Source organism: Engystomops pustulosus, chromosome 8, assembly GCF_040894005.1.
Source record: "Engystomops pustulosus chromosome 8, aEngPut4.maternal, whole genome shotgun sequence".
Lineage (NCBI taxonomy): Eukaryota > Metazoa > Chordata > Amphibia > Anura > Leptodactylidae > Engystomops > Engystomops pustulosus.
Window position 1 is genome coordinate 32,526,662 of NC_092418.1, and position 21,096 is coordinate 32,547,757.

General features: G+C 43.4%; 1 protein-coding gene across 1 annotated transcript in view; it reads left to right on the forward strand.

Moving 5' to 3' along the window:
* Positions 1 to 21,096, forward strand: part of CCP110 (centriolar coiled-coil protein 110) — a 66,409-nt gene that overhangs the window by 11,052 nt on the left and 34,261 nt on the right. The window lies entirely within an intron of this gene.

Genomic DNA, 21,096 nt, shown 5'->3' on the forward strand with positions numbered 1-21,096 from the left:
TACTGTATTGGCAGGACAGCAGATGTGTAGGCACTCATTAGATACTACAGATATATGAGTAATCTGTAGTATTCAATGTCTTTAGACTTTGAATTGCATTTGGAAACACAATTCAAGCACAGCGGGGAGGAGTTTGCATTTGTATGGTCGCATATACATCCGTGTGCCCACCGTACCATGCCGCGGCAGCATAAAAGATAGCGTGTGCTATATCTTTTGCCCGCAAGCACGACTGTGCGCCACTATTCTCTACGGAGATGGCCAAGCAGCGCTTGCTTCTCCTCCCCTCCACCATGCCCGATGTGTGCCCGCCCGGCTGTAGCCATGTGCATGCAGCCTTATATCTAAACACTTGCCATCAGGAATGAACACCAGACATTTGCATTGTATAACACGTGTTGCTCATTCCTGATTGCAAGCGTTTAGGTCCAAAAACACCAGCAGTCCCTGCTGGGCCCGAAACGCGTTTCTATATGTAATTCAAACACAGTGGGGCACATTTACTTACCCGTCTTGTTGCGATCCCCGCTGTGCGCTGTCCGACGAGGATTCGAGTCTGCCGCGATCCACTAAGATTGTGCGTCCAATTTCCTGAATGTGTCGCTTCCCCGCTGAGGTCCGCCAGAGTTCACCTTCTTCTTCCCGGTTCATGTAAGTGCTGATCATGCGACACAATTTGCTTTTTAAATTCTGCAGTTTGTCCAAATCAGTTGGGTTGTCCGGCGTCCACGCCCCCCGATTTCTGTCACATGCAAGCCAGCACAGATGCGCCACAATCCGATTGTGTGCGCAAAAAACCCAAGGCAATTCAGGGTAAAACAGAAAAAAATTGCGAAACCAGACGAAAATGTGGCGTTTGGACCCTTAGTAAATGTGCCCCAGTGTGTGAACCTATGCCATCTGTACGTCTATGGTCTATTAGTGGAACAGTCTCTCTTTCTCTTTCTCTATATATATATATTATATATATATATATATATATATATATATATATATATATATATATATATGCATCCGTGATTCTATGTATTCAAATATCCATAGATCTATCTGGTGTCAAACCATCATATAATTACCTTTATCACAAATTTAGCAAATGAAATGTTTGGATAAAGAAGGGATCCCAGCGGGCAGAGAACAGCGCAGTCACCTCCGCTCCGGAGATACAGATCAGATTATTCTGCTATCAGTGAATGAGAAGGAGCCTTATAGTCTGTACTCTGCACATAAAACCCAACTGGTAACAGCGAGACCACGCCAAACGTGACACTTATACCCTGAAATAGAAACCCATTGATCATTTGAGCTACGGACACTGCCGCTGCTTATAATACAGGCGAGATCATCTAATAACAAACTAAAGAGATAACACATATAACCACAGCTGAGACCGGAGATGTAAACTTTTCCAAGATATTTGGGATCCCTATTTTTGGAATATTTATGACTACTATTTTCCAATTTTTATATATATACATTGAAATCCTACATTTCAAGCAAAATGCGACACATCATTTAAAAAATCCTAGAAAACTTACTGTATCACATTCCCAGCAGATAATGCGGCAAAATGGTTCAATTGAGCCGTTTTATTTACTTTCACCTTATTTATATATTTAAAAATTCATGTAAATATATGACTGATATGTCTATACATTGCTGTTTTATGAGCTTAACCCTTTCATGTACCATATCCCTTTAAGCAGCCCTATATTGTTGGTTATGGCTGTCTACACTAGACACCTGCCCCATGTATTATTTCGCTCACTCAGTGGCCATGCAAAACTGATATTCAGCAATCCGACAGCCCATGACCATTTTTAGGAAAACACACAAATATTTTGTGTCGCTGTTGGTTTTTCGGTGTGACAATGTGATGATTGACACTAATTGTCTTCAAAAGACCGGGAATTAGGCATTACACATACAGGTTGAGAAAGGACTTTATCATTGACATCTGCAATGAGTTTTTATGTTCTCTCCGTGTTTGTGTGTGTTTTCTCCAGGTCCTCCGGTTTCCACCCACACTCCAAAACATACTGTTAGGTTGATTAGATGTGAGCCCCATGGGGACAGGGACCAATTTGACATGCTTTGTGCAGCGCTGCGTAATCTGTGTGGCTATATAAATAAAGAATTATTATTATTATTATTGATCTAGGGACCCTACGATGGTCCACAGTAATGGGCCCACCATGTATAATCCCACCAGATGTAGACATACCAAGATGCATATTCTTATTAAGAAAAAATGGATTCTGGCACTGGATATAAGATCTTGAATGCTTTATTTCATATTCTAAAACATATATTACATCAGTCCATGTAATATGTTTTAGAATATGATATAAAGCATTCAAGATCAAGAACTTAAATCCATTTTTTCTTGAGAAGAATATGCATCATGGTAAGCCTACATTTGGTGGGCTTATTCATAGCAGCCCAATTACTGTGGACCATCATAGGGTCCCTAGATCAATGATGAAGTCCTTTCTTAACCTGTATGTGTAATGCCTAATTCTCTGTATTTTGAGAACAATGGGGCACATTTACTAAGGGTCCGCAGCCGCAAATCCGTCGGGTTTTTCCAGAATATTTCCGCTTTGCGCTGTATTTCACGGGATTGTGGCGCACGCGATCGATTTTTGCTGCAATCGCGCCGACTTTCACGCAACAGAAATCGGGGGCGTGGCCGCCGGCCTCCCCGAAGGATTCGGAAAAACCGTGGAATTTAAAAAGCCATTTGTGTCGCAAGATCAAGCACTCACATACACCAGAAAAAAGCAGGTGAACTCCGGCGTACCTCGGCGCAGCAGCGACACCTGGTGAATATCGGCGCACGGACCTTAGTGAATCCCGGCAGAACCCGAATCAGCGCCGGAGAACCCGCCGCTGGATCGCGACTGGACCGGGTAAGTAAATGTGCCCTAATAAGTCATCCGAATGATGTGTTTCACTACACGGATGATGTGACCTGTACAAATCATCTAAATGACATATTATACATATTATCTGACAACTCCGGGTACAAAAGAACCCAGGTGAGAGGTCACATTGTCCTATGCTTACATATGAATCATTATCTCTTAGAATGTGATCACCATGACACATATGCAAATGGATGTCCTAGATCTTATTAGCAGAGCAATTGCTAGATAATTAGATGACACCTACCTGACAACATCTGGTAGATGACGACTTAAGTTTCTTTTTAAAGATTATTTCTGTTCCTGGTCCAAGTTCATGATTGTAGAGTCCATAGGGGTCCCTGATCCAGTCACAACTGCTGCCTCCTTCATTTATTACCTTCATCTAAACTAACAGGTAGCAAGACTGTAAGGACAGCCTAAAAACCTGCGCCTGATAACATAGCCACTGGCACCCCCTACAGGCTACACACATAACTCGTAGTGTAGGGAACAGGTAGCAGTACATTGAGTATAGTCGCATTAATCTAAGGCATGGTGGATTTATACTGTAGGGAGGTGAATGGTTTACATTATTCACAGAATAGTGATAAATGTGGCGCACGTTCAGATTGGGCCCCGCTGTGTCAAGGGGCCCCATCATCTGACTTGACACACTAAAGAGTGGAGGATGTGCACGATAATATACATATTATGCTGCACCCTGTACAGCATAATATGTATATAACATATATGTGATGTATAGAGGCTGTATCTGTCATGTGTATTTGCTGTATGTGTTTACAGTGTATGGTGTCTGTATATACGGTATGTGTGTGTGTATAGATGCTGTACACTCACCGGCCACTTTATTAGGTACACCATGCTAGTAACAGGTTGGACCCCCTTTTACCTTCAGAACTGCCTCAATTCTTCGTGGCATAAATTCAACAAGGTGCTAGAAGCATTCCTCACAGATTTTGGTCCATATTGACATGATGGCATCACACAGTTGCCGCAGATTTGTCGTCTGCACATCCATGATGCGAATCTCCCGTTCCACCACATCCCAAAGATGCTCTATTGGATTGAGATCTGGTGACTGTGGAGGCCATTTGAGTACAGTGACCTCATTGTCATGTTCAAGAAACCAGTCTGAGATGATTCCAGCTTTATGACATGGCGCATTATCCTGCTGAAAGTAGCCATCAGATGTTGGGTACATTGTGGTCATAAAGGGATGGACATGGTCAGCAACAATACTCAGGTAGGCTGTGGCGTTGCAACGATGCTCAATTGGTACCAAGGGGCCCAAAGAGTGCCAAGAAAATATTCCCCACACCATGGCACCACCACCACCAGCCTGAACCGTTGATACAAGGCAGGATGGATCCATGCTTTCATGTTGTTGACGCCAAATTCTGACCCTACCATCCGAATGTCGCAGCAGAAATCGAGACTCATCAGACCAGGCAACGTTTTTCCAATCTTCTACTGTCCAATTTCGATGAGCTTGTGCAAATTGTAGCCTCAGTTTCCTGTTCTTAGCTGAAAGGAGTGGCACCCGGTGTGGTCTTCTGCTGCTGTAGCCCATCTGCCTCAAAGTTCGACGTACTGTGCGTTCAGAGATGCTCTTCTGCCTACCTTGGTTGTAACGGGTGGCGATTTGAGTCACTGTTGCCTTTCTGTCAGCTCAAACCAGTCTGCCCATTCTCCTCTGACCTCTGGCATCAACAAGGCATTTCCGCCCACAGAACTGCCGCTCACTGGATGTTTTTTCTTTTTCGGACCATTCTCTGTAAACCCTAGAGATGGTTGTGCGTGAAAATCCCAGTAGATCAGCAGTTTCTGAAATACTCAGACCAGCCCTTCTGGCACCAACAACCATGCCACGTTCAAAGGCATCAAATCACCTTTCTTCCCCATACTGATGCTCGGTTTGAACTGCAGGAGATTGTCTTGACCATGTCTACATGCCTAAATGCACTGAGTTGCCGTCATTTGATTGGCTGATTAGAAATTAAGTGTTAACGAGCAGTTGGACAGGTGTACCTACCCTGTTTCCCCGAAAATAAGACAGTGTCTTATATTAATTTTTGCTCCTAAAGAGGCACTAGGTCTTATTTTCAGGGGATGTCTTATTTTTCCAAGAACAAGAATTTACATTTATCGTTGAACAAAAAATCTACTTCTCTAACATCCTTATAACTCTCCAAACTCTGAATTTCCTGCTGTATTTCTTGTGACTCCATGTCTATTAGAATCATTGGCCCCAATCTTCCATAAATGACCCTTCTTACCTGGTAGCTGCTGGGATCACATTTGTAATGTGATTTTATTTCCATGAATTCTTCCCCATGTCACCACCTTCTGCAGCATCTAAAAGATTTACTAATACTAATGTATGGCGCGGGGGGCGCTGCTGCAATGACTGCCGCTAGGTCTTAATTTCAGGGGAGGCCTTATATTTCTAAGACGGAGCAAAATTGTACTAGGTCTTATTTTCGGGGGATGTCTTATTTTAGGGGAAACAGGGTAATAAAGTGGCCGGTGAGTGTATGTGTATGTTTGTATATGGCTCTGTATCTGTGTGTATATTCTCTATATATGTGTGCTTGAGTGTATAAAGTGTAATTGTAACTTGCAGGTGTTAGTATCCAAATATGTATATTTTTTTAAGTCAGAAGGGGGGGCCATGCAGAAGCCTGCTGTGGGACCCTGCTTCTCCTAGGTACGCCACTGATTTGTGTCATTTTGTTGTGGGCTCAGTTTTTACAACTTGCGCTCCAAATAACACGTCTGCTTTTTTACAATTTTTTTAGATCCTCTAGGGTACTTTAACCCTAGATGGTCTGATTGTTTCTACCATATACTGCAATACTGCTATATTACAGTATATGGCATTTTTACACAGTAGTCCAAACAAAAAGAGGAGAAGAGGCAGCAATCCAAAAAATCTGTAATGTTTCAGATGTAGGGTGCACGTAGTCCGGGATTCTGGTGCTCAACAAAACCTCGTTGAAACATAGTGATTGGAGAAGACCACAGCACCGGAAGGGTAAAGTTCCAACGATTTCTTTATTTACAATTCATCCAGGTAAAAAAAAGTTGCGACGTTTCGATTCACATTGAATCTTTATCAAGCATAACAAACGTGGTCAAGACAAACATATATATAGTAAAAACATATGTGACATCATTTCCCCCAGTGACGTAATGAGCGATCAAAAGCATGAAATTTCATTAAAAAAGGTGATATTAAAAATCTCCCATACTTAATATAAGTTATATATGTGAATTTCAAGTGAAATTTTTATATTATACTTTACAATACCAGGCATTATATGCATATACAAATACTCCACATGTGAACTTCATTATCGGACACCACCCCTCATTTTCGAGCCATCTATCCTCAGTGCGCATGCGTAGTTGGCATAGTTGCCATAGCAGCCTAGTTCGTCATGTGATCTGTTCAGGTTGTACGTCATCATCCTTCCCGATCATGTGATCTCCTCCGCGACTCCGAGACCAGAAGGCAGACGAGAATTCTAGGTAAGTATAGTCAACGAACTATATAGCATAGAGTCAATTTGAGGAATTAGTCTGCATAGGTGGGTACATTCAAAAAGAATTATATATTATTGCAGCCCAGACACCAGTCTATCCATAAGTCCATAGGGTATCTCTAAATCTCACAGAAGATTTCCCTAATTATGGACCAGCCACATGTAGGTAATAAAACGATATATCTGGATGGATCCCCACAAAAAAAACAAAAAACTTATGTTATTTAAAAAGATAACTTCTAGATCTTTCAATAAGAGTACTGGATTTTTATATCCTTGATTCGGAGGTCCAATCGTTCATCATATCCAGACGTACTTGTATAGTATAGGCCACCTAAAGAGACTATAGTTCGTGCCACAAGTAGCTGGTCAGGTTACACACTGGTGTTAATCACACCATCGTGTCCCAACATTAACTCCTGGACGGCACTCAATACAAGCTCATAGGACTGAACGTATAGGGCATACACGGGGACAGGTTTCGACCACTTGGGTTCGATACCCCGGTATTCTACCCACGTATTTGTCCAAGTATTATTGGCCAATTATTAGTGTATCTTCCTCCGTAAACATTTATAATTACCAGACATACACCTCCAAGCTATAGAAAAAATGGTGAAAGAGAACAGGTATATATAGGGGTATCCAAGAAGATATAATATAATCATACCTGACGAATGTTGGGACACGATGGTGTGATTAACACCAGTGTGTAACCTGACCAGCTACTTGTGGCACGAACTATAGTCTCTTTAGGTGGCCTATACTGGTCTCGGAGTCGCGGAGGAGATCACATGATCAGGAAGGATGATGACGTACATCCTGAACAGATCACATGACGAACTAGGCTGCTATGGCAACTATGCCAACTACGCATGCGCACTGAGGATAGATGGCTCGAAAATAAGGGGTGGTGTCCGATAATGAAGTTCACATGTGGAGTATTTGTATATGCATATAATGCCTGGTATTGTAAAGTATAATATAAAAATTTCACTTGAAATTCACATATATAACTTATATTAAGTATGGGAGATTTTTCATATCACCTTTTTTAATGAAATTTCATGCTTTTGATCGCTCATTACGTCACTGGGGAAAATGATGTCACATATGTTTTTACTATATATATGTTTGTCTTGACCACGTTTGTTATGCTTGATAAAGATTCAATGTGAATCGAAACGTCGCAACTTTTTTTACCTGGATGAATTGTAAATAAAGAAATCGTTGGAACTTTACCCTTCCGGTGCTGTGGTCTTCTCCAATCACTATTTTTACACAGTATTCATTACATTGAGTCACATATACTGTATACATATGTAGATATATATGTACTGTATGTGTGAGGAATGTGTAATAAATCTGTGTAATTGTAATTGGACAAGTATATGTGGGGCTAGATGTACTATGTATGTTTATGTACATAGTACATAGTGGATACATGTGTATTTAACCCCTTAACAACTTGGCCTTTTTTTGTGTGTTTCTTACTCCCCACCTTCAAAAATCTATAACTTTTTAAAATTTTTCAATGTATAGAGCTGTGTGAGAGTTTGTTTTCTACGTCCTGGTGACAGTATATATTATATTCCATGCTGTATCCTGGGAAGTGGGAAAAAAATTTCAATGTGGAGTAATATGTGAAAAAGGCATTTACACCATTTTCTTGTGGGTTCGGATTTTATGGCTTTCACTTTGCTCTCTCCAAATAACAAGGTGCACCAGGATGTTCCGCGGTGGGCCACCAGGTGCTCTATCCACCAGAAACATCCTGGTACGAACCTCTTCTGAGAAGGTAGTCTCCAGCCAGTCTGTCATTAATTTTATTACATTCTTCCCTTCTACACCTTCTGGGAAGCCAACTGTTCTCTAGGTCAAGAAGTTTTTTCCTGTACCCTTTTTTCTGAACGTATTAATTTCTCAATCTGTTGGCAGTAACAAGACATAGTGTAGCTTATTTACTAAGGGTCCTTGGCAGCACTTTAGTCTGATTTTCCGTAATTTTCGGGGATTGCACGGCCGTGACAGGTATTTAGCAGGGGATTTTATCGCACCTGATTGGATTTTCGCACAGCTGCGCCGGTTTCCATGCAACAGAAATCAGGGGACGTCGGACATTCCGACTGATTTGGACTGAGAGAGGGATTTGATTTAACATTCAATGTCCCAATCCAATGCACTTACATGCACCAGGAAGAAGAAGATGAACTCTGTCGGACCTGAGTGGGGAAGAGACACATGCGGGATATCGGGCACACGATCTTAGTGAATCACGGCACAGTGCATTCTCTTCGGATAATGCACTCTCGGTGAACAACTCCGAACGGGTAAGTAAATGTGCCCCAATGTCTTCAACATTCCCTATACTTGTCTCTGTTACTCTCACTCTTTCCCTAAGTTTATTAATCTCATCACCTATGATGTCTATTTTAACTTTCATGCTCCCAATTTCTTTCAACACTTCCCCTACCAGGGCCGGAACAAAGGGGCCCCCACTAAATGTGGGCGATTCGCCCACTGTGTATTTGGGTCCTGGCTCCCCGGGCCGTGTCCTGCAGATGTTCCCCCGACTTCAGTCTATGGCAGAGCGAGGGAACTATAGGTTGGCAAAGTTATATGGATGACAGCGCAATGCTTCTGGTGGCGCGTGGGGAAGGGTGCCGCCATGTTGGTACACCTCCTTTGTACACACACTGACTGACACCTCGAGCGAGGGAAGGAAAAGAGGTTGGCGTGCATCAGAGGAACGATGGAAGTTAAATCCAATTTTATTATTTTACCTAGAACTGTTTATATTTATAATAGGAGTCTGTATATAGTTAGTTAAAGGGGACTGTAAATAGTTATTATAGGGGACTGTATATAGTTTTAGGGAGGCTGTATAAAGTTATTAAAGGGGGCTGTATCTAGTTTTTAAAGGGGGCTGTATATAGTTATTATAGGGGACTGTATATAGTTATTATAGCAAGGCTGTATATAGTTATTATAGTTGTATACAGTGATTGCTAGGGGCTGAATATAGTGATTACTGGGGGCTGTATACAGTGATTGCTGGGGAGCTGTATATAGTGATTGCTGGAGAGCTGTATATAGTGATTGTTGGGGGAGCTGTATATAGTAATTGCTGGGGGAGCGGTATAAAATGATTACTGGGGACCTGTGTATATTAATTACTGGGGGCCTGTATATATTGATTACTGGGGGCTGTATATAATGATTACTAGGGGGCTGTATATAGTGATTACTGGGTGGCTGTATATAGTGATTACTGGGGGGCTGTATATAGTGATTGCTGGGGGGCTGTATATAGTGATTGCTGGGGAGCTGTATATAGTGATTGCTGGGGAGCTGTATATAGTGATTGCTGGGGGCTGTATATAGTGATTGCTGGGGGAACTATATATATATACATATATATATATATTGATTACTGGGTGGCTGTATATAGTGATTACTGGGGGGCTGTATATAGTGATTTCCAGGGGGAGCTGTATATACTTGTTGCTGGGGGATCTGTATATAGTGATTGCCGGGGAGCTGTATATAGTGATTGCTGGGGGAGCTGTATATAGTGATTGCTGGGGGGGCTGTATACAGTGATTGCTGGGGGGGCTGTATATAGTTGTTGCTGGGGGAGCTGTATATAGTGATTGCCAGGGAGCTGTATATAGCGATTGCTGCTCCTTGTCTGGACTACATTCAATGGGGGCCCTGAGCAGATTTTGCGCCTAGGGGCCCCCACCAACCTTAATCCTGCGCTGAACCCCTACTGCTCATATGCACTGCGCTATTTGCAGTGATATATCCTTAAGACTATATTTACACGGTCGTATGGGGGCCATATGGAAACTTGGAGCTACTTGAGAGTGGTTCATTAACACAAGGGGTATATGGGAATATGGATATTAGAAATTACTGAATAAGTGTGGGGGCACAGTAAAGAAGTGGTTGAATGCTGGGGGGTCGGGGTGGGGGTGGGGGGGTTCCTTTCAGCCAAATATGGCACAAATTCAATTTTGAGGCATTTTTAACTATTCCAGAACAACATTTTTGGATTAAACAAGGGATTAAATATATATATCACAAATTGTAAATAAGGAGGGTAGGATCACTATGAATTGTTTGATGGAATAGCCAGAATTAAGAAGGATGGGGGTCGTTTAGGGTTTTTCAAATATATCATGCGGCTCTCAAAATAGAGAGGGATAGATTGGGTTTTGGAGACCCATAAGAGTGTGGAAATCATAAGGTTAGGAGTTAGACACAAAGGGGTTATGTCATTGTTATATAAAAGTATTATGAACAAAAAATGTCATTATGAACACTGTCCAGCAAGGAAAGGGTGGGCAAAAGAACTAGGAGATATAGCAGAAGGAAAGTGGTTAGAGATGTATAGGAATATAAAGCGCTCGTCACTAAGTGGAAATCATAGAATAGTTCAATTTAATATTATCCAAAGACTACTTTATACACCCGAAAAAATTTACAGAATGAAGTCAAGGGAAAATGCCAATTGTGAGAAATGTTTTAATCCAGATGCAGGTTACCTTCATAAAATATGGGAGTGCCCGAAAATTTGGCCTTTTTTGGGAAAAGTGATAGAAGTGGAAAGAAGGTGTATAGGGAATAGGAGGGTCTGAAGAATGGAAGCTCAATTTGGGATGATCAATCTGGAGAGGCTCTCTAGGGTCGAAAGAGACAGGTGCAATAAGATGCTATTTTTCGGGAGACTGCTTGTGGTTAGGAAATGGGGAAGTAAAGATCCACCAGTTTTCAGAAACTGGGAAAATTTGTTGAAACTTGTTGGGAGGTACATTATAGATTGTACATTATAAAACAATAGGTAAGGGGGAATATGGGGAGATCATGGTTTGGGGACAGGGGACATTGGAGTAGAGAGGCTGTATCTGTTTCCCTCCAGGACCATGGAGTCCTGTATATCCCTTCTTTTTTATTTTCTCTGTGAGGAGATTCATATCAATCAGTAAAAGTCTGCAAGCCACAAGGGTGGGTGCTTAATTTATGGATTTATGGAGAATCTGTGGTAGTCAGAAACAGAGGTCTTCTATGCTGTCGATAAATTAAGAGAACAATATGCTGAATGTTAATTAGAGGCATAGGATGATATGATTTTTAGTGAATTATATTTCTTTAACGCATGTATTGATCTTCTGCATTTATGTACGATGTCATGAGAATGTATTATCGACCGTGTTGGTATATGTTATTTTCATATGCCTGTGATTGTACAGGATCGCAGGAACACAGGATCACAGCAACCACTGTTTTATGGATTTCTGGGGGTCCTGTTCACACTAATTTTTGTTCATATTATTGAATGAAGCGATAGCATGAATTCCCCACCCTGCCATTCCACCCATTAGTGAAAACAGGACCCCCATTCTCCAGGTTGGTAGGGGTCTTGATTAACTTCCTAACTTGGTACAGTTTCCTATTTTTCTCCACTATTTTGCTGGTGATTTTCCTGGTGTGGTGAGAAATACTTAGTCTTGCACATCTCCATAAAATTCTCTGTGATGGAATAAATTCTCCTTATCATTCCAGCCTCAGTACAGCTAGAACCCACAGTCCAAAATAAACCTAAAAATCAAAAACAAAATAACTAGTTTTGACCCTCATTTTACTCTTTGATTTCTTAAAGGGATTGTCCTTAAAAAGAAAAACATGTCCAGAAAACGTCTCCATGCCAGGCCGTAGGTAGTGGCTGGTATCACAGCCCATCTCTACTGAACGTGGATAGACCGTGGTACAAAACTGTGGACAATTGGATCTTTTGGAAGAAAATATCTATATTTTTCTAATTCTGCACAACCCCTTAAAACAGTCATTAAAAGATATGTAGAAGGATTGGATAAGGCTCTATGCAATGTAGAGCCTGATCTAATCTAGCATTTAGTCTTAGGTGATGCATTTATCTTATACATTGTTGATATCATGCTATTTTTTTTCTCCAAAAATGTATAGTAATCTAAAATATGAGATTGTTGAAGGACATTGGCAATGCCATGATTACCTGTCTTTGGCAGTCTGATGCCAGGACTATACAGTGTATACAGCTGGAAGCAGACAATGAAGAATGTGGATGCGGCTGATACACATATTATGGGTTAGACGTGGTGTGAAAAGAATTAATGGTGCCTAGGTGACACATGTAATATCGATTAGTTTATGATAAGACACTAACTATCCTTCTCAAGCCTCTACATGACTGAGGAGACCCTGACAAAGTTTGGTTTGTAGCACTGAAACCTGGAAGGGAACCTACCGCCACATATCTACCTATAAAGTTAGATCGGGTGGTAGGTACATCTATAGGACGCGAGGATAGCCCTTTTAAGGGCTAATCCTCACATCCCCACAATCTTTTGCTAACTATTATTTCGCTAATATGTAAATTTTGTAAAGAGGCTACTGGGGCCTGGAGTAGCCGAGCTGAGGCTAAACGGCGCAGCTACTCCACAGTAGCCTCTTTGTTCCTCCTACCAGAAATCTTTGGAGCACAGCTCCTCGTAGCTGCACCCCCTCGTCAGAGAAGCCTGCCGTCTGCACATGCGCAGAACAGCAGGTCCGCAGCTGCGCGGTCACTGCTCTTAAGCCAGAGCCACTGCGCATGCGCAGACGGCAGGCTTCCCTACCATCAAAATCTATCACGATAAACCAGGGTCACTTACACATAGATCCAGGCACAGTGGATATGATAATCTTATATTTGTTATCCATGGACTGCCACTTCTAAAACCAACTTTAAAAATGATGCTAATGTTCTGGACTAGCTCATGGGGGTGTGACCAGAGTCCCGCCATGCTGCAGAGTCACAGGCTGTTACACTGTTTCCCCCTGACCTGTCAGCACTTCCCCCTCTGTGTGCTGTAATCTCACTGCAGCAGAGTAATTTTCATCACATAGTTGGAGGGGGATGTGCTTCTTGCTTCTGTAACAGATGGTGAAGCTTCAGCTTGGAGGGGCTCTTGTAACACCTATAGGAGCCCCTCAGGCTAATTAGCATATTTTAAAAAGTTGATTTTAGAAGGGAGGAGGCCATAGATAACAAATATAAGAAGATTACCACAATCACAGTGCCTGAATCTATGAGTAAGTGTCCCTGGTTTCTCATGATTAATATCGATCATATCAGATATGTGCAAGACATATAATTATACAAGGAAACCGGCCAAGAACATGTAACACAATGGCCCACATCTACTAACTGCTATGCACCAGTTTTCTGACGGACTTTGCACGTTCTTTTCAGTGCAAACTGCTGGCCCATTTAAGAAGTGTCCGCGACACATTTTTGGTGCAGTACACTATTCTTCAGGTGACACAAATTTCTGCACTGAAGGGGGCGATCCAGTGCACAGTCGGACAGTGCACCAGATTAATCATGCAAAGTTCAACAGAATTTTGTTGCAAGCCCTTGTCAAAGGTGCACCCAAAAAAAGTGGTGCACTCTATCGGGGCAGTGCAGGGAACGCCAGATTCATTGGCGCCCCCCACACACTACACAGGCAAACTGCACATAGTACAGTCTGCACTATTCTTAGTAAATGTGCCCCTACATTCACATGTCTGCATTATATTTCGGATATGCGGTTGATAAACTCAGCTAGATACAATGTGACACATGGGACCCAAGCAGCAGAGAATAGATCTGTTGGGCTGCGTTCACATGTGGTGCTTGGATTGTGCTTTGAAATGCAATACAACAGCTGAGGAGAAGCTTTGCCAAATTTCATTGCTGTTAACATTTGGGTTTCCATGTCATTAAGACACGCTGGCCACATTTATTAAAGCCTTTGCACCAGTTTTCTGTTTGACTTTGCACTAGAAAGACGCCAATTGATTCGAGCCTGTACGCTAAGAAATCTGGGCTCCTTCCGAGTGTCTGGCCACTGCCATACTGCTCACCCCATCTGGGCACGCTGTGCCAGCAATGGCTATCCCCTGATGAATCCTCCCATATGAGGAAGAAATGCGTCGGGACCTTCGGTATCTTAAAGTCCTCTTGATAGGGATATATCCGCCACAGAGCTGATGCTGGCTCGGCTCTGGATCAGAGCCGAACCGACATTGGGAAATACGGGTTGCTGGCTGTAACTAATAGCCGGCATCCCAGTGTAACACCCGTGATCGGAGTGGGCTCCGATCACGGGTGTGTAACCTGTTAAATGCCTCTGGGGGGTCTTTTCCCCACGATCACCCCCCTCCTCAAACCATTTTCGGGGGGCGCCAATCGCTGCTATGGAAGTGCTGGGGTCTGATCTGGTCTATGCAAGTGTATAGGCTGACACTGCTAATACATGCAATACCCTGCAATACATTATTTTAGTATTGCAGAGTATTATCATGAACAAGCAATCAGATGATTGCTTGTTCATGTCCCATGCTAGAAAAAGTGAAAAAGTAAAAAAAAAATGTTATAAAAAAAAAAATAAAGTAATAAATCAATAAAAATGAAAGACTGTATTCAAATAAGCTTAAGGGGCTCTAGGCTCCATTAACACCTACGGAGCCCTTCAGGCTCATTTGTATACAGTCCTTCATCCTGGTGGTTTATGAACTTTAATGGCTTCTGTACAGTGTATTACTGGGGGGCTGGCATAATGGCTCCTGGACAGTGTATTATTGGGGGAGGGGAATTTAATGGCTCTTGGACAGTTTATTATTGGGTAGGAGATTCAATGGCTCCTGGACAGTATATTATAGGCCTCCTGGATGGTATACTATAAGGGGGTGCTCATGGACCATATAATAACAGAAGACTGCTAAACAGTATATTTATAACTGGAGCTACTGAACAGTGTTAATAAAAGTACAAGAGGGCAGGGTTGGGACGAGGTTTTTTGGTGCCCTAGGCTGACAAGCAAAATTGCAACCCCCAACACGGCCAATTAGGGCCAATCATAACGGGAAAAATGAAATGCCCCCCCATTAAAAATAATAAGAAAGGCCAACTGGTATGGAAACATCTACAATAAGGTCTCCCGGCCATGAATATAGCGTGAAATAGAAAAATATGTCCCTCTAGTGAAATTACCTGCAATGCTTATACCATAAAGAATGTAGCAAACACATAAATATATTCCATCAATGAATATACCAAACACCTAGATGCCAATGACTGGGCTGCATATATAAATATTTAACAGCAGTGAATAAACAGCACATAATAATATCCTGCCCTTATAAATGTATACCAAAAATGAATTTACTACACACATCAATATATACCAGCATTACATGTCCTGCACATCTTGGCTGCACTCGGGCACAGACATCATTTACTGTTAGGGTGCTGCTGTCTCCTTCTTTGTCTGTGTTGGTCCAGTCCATCCCACTCTTCTTCCTGTAGTTTTCTCATTGCCCCCTGTATATACAGATAATACACTGCGACCAATATATACTGCCATATAATTTTACCCTCATTAATCCGGTAGCCCCAGCACACTTCCCCAGTATATAGATAGCCCATGCCCTCAGTATATAGCTAGCCCCATAGTATATAGCCAGCCAGTCACCTGCCCCCCCCCTCATAATATATAGCCAGCCTGCCCCCTGTGTAATATATAGCCAGCCTGGCCCCTGTAATATATAGCCATCCTCATGTATTATATAGCCAGCCCAAGTGTAGTATATAGCCATCCTGCCCCCTGTAGTATATAGCTAGCCAGTCCCCATGTAGTATATAGCCATCCTGCCCCCTTTAGCATACAGTCAGCCAGCCCCCTGTAGTATATAGCCTGCCTGCCCCGTGTAGTATATAGCCAGCCCCATGTAGTATATAGCCATTCTGCCCGGGTGAAGTATATAGCCAGCCTGCCCCCCTGTAGTAAATAGCCATCCTTCTCCCCTGTAGTATATAGCCAGCTTGCCCCCCTGTAGTATATAGCCAGCCTGCCCCCCTGTAGTATATAGCCATCCTGCCCCCCTGTAGTATATAGCCATCCTGCCCCTCTGTAGTATACAGTCAGCCTGCCCCTCCGCCAGTAGTATATAGCCATTCTGCCTGCCATCCTGTAGTGTACAGCCAGCCAACCCCCCTGTAGTATATAGCCATGGCCAAAAAAAAATAAAAAATATTCCATCCAGTAAAGCAGCATGGAGTTATAAGCTGTACTACAGTTACATCCCTAGGTGGCAGCACACTCTTTGCTAGCTCTTGTGGGGAGTCGTAATAAAGCATGTGCTAGATTGTACTCTAGGATACATTACAAGTTTTTAAGTTTAAATCTAATATATTAGGCTGAGTGTATGTGTGTATATGTATGTATGTATGTGTGTGTATGTATGTCCGCTAAAGGAATCTGCACAGTCACGTTTACAATCACTAAATTTTGCATAGCAGCTCTCAGGGACTCAGGGAATGTCATAGACTAGGAATTGAGTCAAAATTTTCACCCCCTGCTTTCCAAAATACACTTATTAAACCCTAGGCGCACCAGGACGTTATAGTACGTCCCCGGGGCTAGATGCTAAGCGCACGGGGACGTTCTATAACGCCCTGCTTCTGGCACCGGCTCACGAACAGAGCCGGCACCAGAAGCAGCGGCTGTCAGCTGTCTATCACAGCCTGCGCTAACACCCGCGATCGGAGCCGTTAACCCCTAACACGCCGGCGTGTAAGGGTGTTTGCGCTGTGGATCGGATCCCCCGCGCCGCTTACCAGGGGATCCGATCCTCTTCTGGGCAGCTCCGAGGACTGGCATGTGCCCCGGAGCTGCCCGATGTCCCTGGCAGTCAGACCCCTTCCAGGTCTGACTGCAAACTGTCTGAGCATGAACCTGCAGTGCAGTGTATTGGACTTGAACCAGCGATCAGAACATCGCTGGTTCAAGTTCAACTTTGTATAAGTAAAAAAAAGTGAAAAACACTAACGTTAACACATTAGAAGAAATAAAAAATAAATACATTAAAATATAAGCCCCTAAAATGTCACTTTCCTATAAAAACACTTACCGTATATACTCGTGTATAAGCCGAGTTTTTCAGCACAAAAAACGTGCTGAAAAACCTCCCCTCGGCTTATACACGAGTCAATAAAACAAAAAAAAAATTCCATACTCACCCTCCGGAGGCCCGATGGTCCGCGTGGCTCCCGATGTTCGGCGGCTCCTCTTCTGTCTTCCCTGCAGCTGGTCTTCGGTCTCCGGTCTTCTCTGTGTTGTATCAGCTGGCAGACACGCATCCACGCGATCTGCCGGCTGCGCACAATATCACGTGACGGTGTCGCCGCTGATGACGTCATCAGCGGCGACACCGCCATGTGATATTGTGCACCAGCCGGCAGATCGCGTGGACGCGTGTCTGCCGGCTGATACAACACAGAGAAGACCGGAGACCGGAATCCAGCCACGCGGAACGGAGCATCAGGAAGCCGCCTATAGGTGAGTATGAAAGTTTTTTTTTTAATGTGCTTGGCGAACGGGCCTGGAGACTGCATACATGGGGGGGCTGGAGGCTGTATACGTAAGTGGGCTGAAGGATGTATACATAAGGGGGCTGGAGGCTGTATACTTAAAGGGGCTGGAGGCTGTATACTTAAGGGGGCTGGAGGCTGTATACTTAAGGGGGCTGGCAGGCTGTATACTTAAGGGGGCTGGAGGCTGTATACTTAAGGGGGCTGGAGGCTGTATACTTAAGGGGGCTGGAGGCTGTATACTTAAGGGGGCTGGCAGGCTGTATACTTAAGGGGGCTGGCAGGCTGTATACTTAAGGGGGCTGGCAGGCTGTATACTTCAAGGGGGCTGGCTGGCTATGTACTACTGGGGGCTAGAAGGCTATATACTGGGAGGCTGTGACCAATGCATTTTCCACCCTCGGCTTATACTCGAGTCAATAGGTTTTCCCAGTTTTGGTGGTAAAATTAGGGGCCTCGGCTTATACTCGGGTCGGCTTATACTCGAGTATATACGGTAATAAAGTATAAAAAACACAAAAAACCACCATCTAAATACAGGTTTTGGTGATTTTACAAAAAAATTTGAAAAATGATACCTAAATTCTGAGCCTCATAACATTCTAGTAAAATATGTGGAATCTTAAAAAACCATGGCAACATAAAGCAGACATTTGGGAAATGTAGGTTATGAATTTATTTGGGTGCTATGACTATCTGCATGAAAAGTAGAGAATTTAGAACGTTGAAAATAAAGAATTTTTCCAAATTTTTGCCAAATTTTGTTTTTTTTTCATAACTAAACGCAAAAGATTTCATTCAAATTTTTAAACTAATTTGAAGTACAATGTGTCACGAGAAAACAATCTCAAAATGCCCTGGATATCTCATAGCGTTCCAAAGCTATTACCACTTATAGTGACACAGGTCAGATTTAAAGAATGGGGCCGCGTCCTGTAGGGGTTAACCAACATATACAGGAGCCATTGTATGCTACTGCTGCTGTAGCAGTAAGCAACCAATCACAGCTCAGTTTCTATTTTACCACAGGTCATTTTATATGAGTTTGAGCTTTGATTGGTTACTATAAGCACTGAGTACCAGGCAGCTTACATCATCGTTGCACACACTATGATGTCAGCAAGCAGCTGACGATATTGTGTGTGTGACAGCAGCATGCATGGACGCAGAGTATCAAAAGAAAGAAGAGGCTGGACGGAGGAGCGGAGGAAAGGTGAGTATGGGGTGTGGGTATGGGCTGCTGGCTATCTACTGGGGGGCAGGGGCTGGCTATATAACAGGGAGCAGGAGCTGCTGGCTATATACTAGGGCGCATTGGCTGCTGGCTATATACTAGGGGGCATAGGCTGCTGACTATATCCTAGGGGGCATGGGCTCTTGGCTATATATTAGGGGGCAGGGGCGGCTGTCTATATACTGCGGGTATGGGCTGTCTATATATTAGGGAGAAGGGGCTGCTGGCTATATACTAGGGGGCATGTGCTGCTGGCTATATACTGGGGGCATGGGCTTGATGGCCTTATACTGGGGGCATGGAAGGGTGGGCTGTCTAGCTATATACTGGGTGGAGGCTGTGACCTAGGCTTTACTCTCAATAGCTTTTCCCAGTTTTTTGGGTCTCAACTTTTACTAGGATTGGCTTATACTCGAATATATACGTTAATATACAGGTGATATGATGGACACTCCAGTCACATCCAGAACTGCATCTCAGATGACTGTAGTTATAGCTTAGAGCAATTATCTGCTATCCCAGGCAATGCTGGAAGCTACAGCTATCTGGTTATAAAATGTAAAATGTTACAAATATCAAAATTGTGTCCCAGAATCTGATGAGTGTAGTAGTACGTCATCCAACTTCTAGAGAATGGGAAAACGAGCTGTAAAATTCCATGTATCACACCAAGGCAATAGTGCGACACCTACTAGTGTCCTCACACAATATTATGCCCCCCAGTGCACCAAAATATGGCATATTAACCCCTCTGTGGTCCTTATCTGGCATAATGCTCTCTTGTGGCCCCCTACACGGTGTAATGCCCTCTTTGTAGCCAAAAGTGTGCAAATTGCCTCTAAGATGCCCTACCCTTGTAGCCACCACACTGTATAGTTCCCTTTTTGGCCCCCCTTCTGACCCCCACAATGGAAAAACAGACACAATGACCATCACTACAGTGCGACTACTTGTGTCTAAGCCGGCCATGGCAGCTAGTGCTGGGAAGTCCGGCTCTTCTAAGAGATCTAGATCATTAGGCCAGGCTCACTAAGAAGAGCCGGCTCTTCTGGCTCCTGAACGACACCCTATTAAATATATAATAGGGGCCTCGGCCCCCCACTCCACACCACTTTTAACCAGATTTTATCGAGTTAAAGGGGGGGTGGTGAGACGATTATGGGCGGGGTTAAGTGAGCTATCGGCTCACTGAAGGGAGCAGACTCCCGCTGTCCACGCAAAAGAGACGGATCTTCCTTCCGACTTGTTTGCGAATGACCCATCACTAATAGCAGCAGCAGAGGGTGAATGGTGGAGCAGCTCTTTTTTTTATTTTCGGTTGTCCAAGTGGCTTTTCACCCTTTGAAGGGAACCTGTCAGGGTGATTTACGAAACTAAACCACCTACAGATCCTGGACTGGTGGTTTAGTGTCCCAAATCTCTAGGCTGTGGGGGGTCATATAGACCTTTACTTCACCTACAAACCTGTATTTCAGAGATGCTAGAGCAGTACACACTGCTTCATTACATACGCGCTGTACCCTCAGCACATGCACAGTGAAGCCGGGTTGGATTACGTTGGCTTCAACATGTGACTGCACAGGCGCCTCCTGGATCAAGGGAAGTATACAATTTTATTTTAAACCACCGGTCTATTAAGATCAGTGGGTGGTTTAGAGTCCCCAATCACCCTGACAGGTTTCCTTTAACCCCATGTCGGATGCATGGAGAGGGCTCACAGGCTGTTCCCTCTCCATAACTGTTAAGCCTTGCTGCATATTGCTAGCACCGATTGCGGGTTTTTTCCCGTCCCTCGCTGCCGGCAAAGCTGTCTGAGGCTTCAAAAAGATGCTGGAGCATGGGAGCCGCCATCTTGGTGAAGATCGTCGCTCCCCGTGATGTCAACGGGAGTGGGCATCGGTTGCCATGACAGCCGCGGGTCTTCTTTTTGCCATTTTGAAACATAAA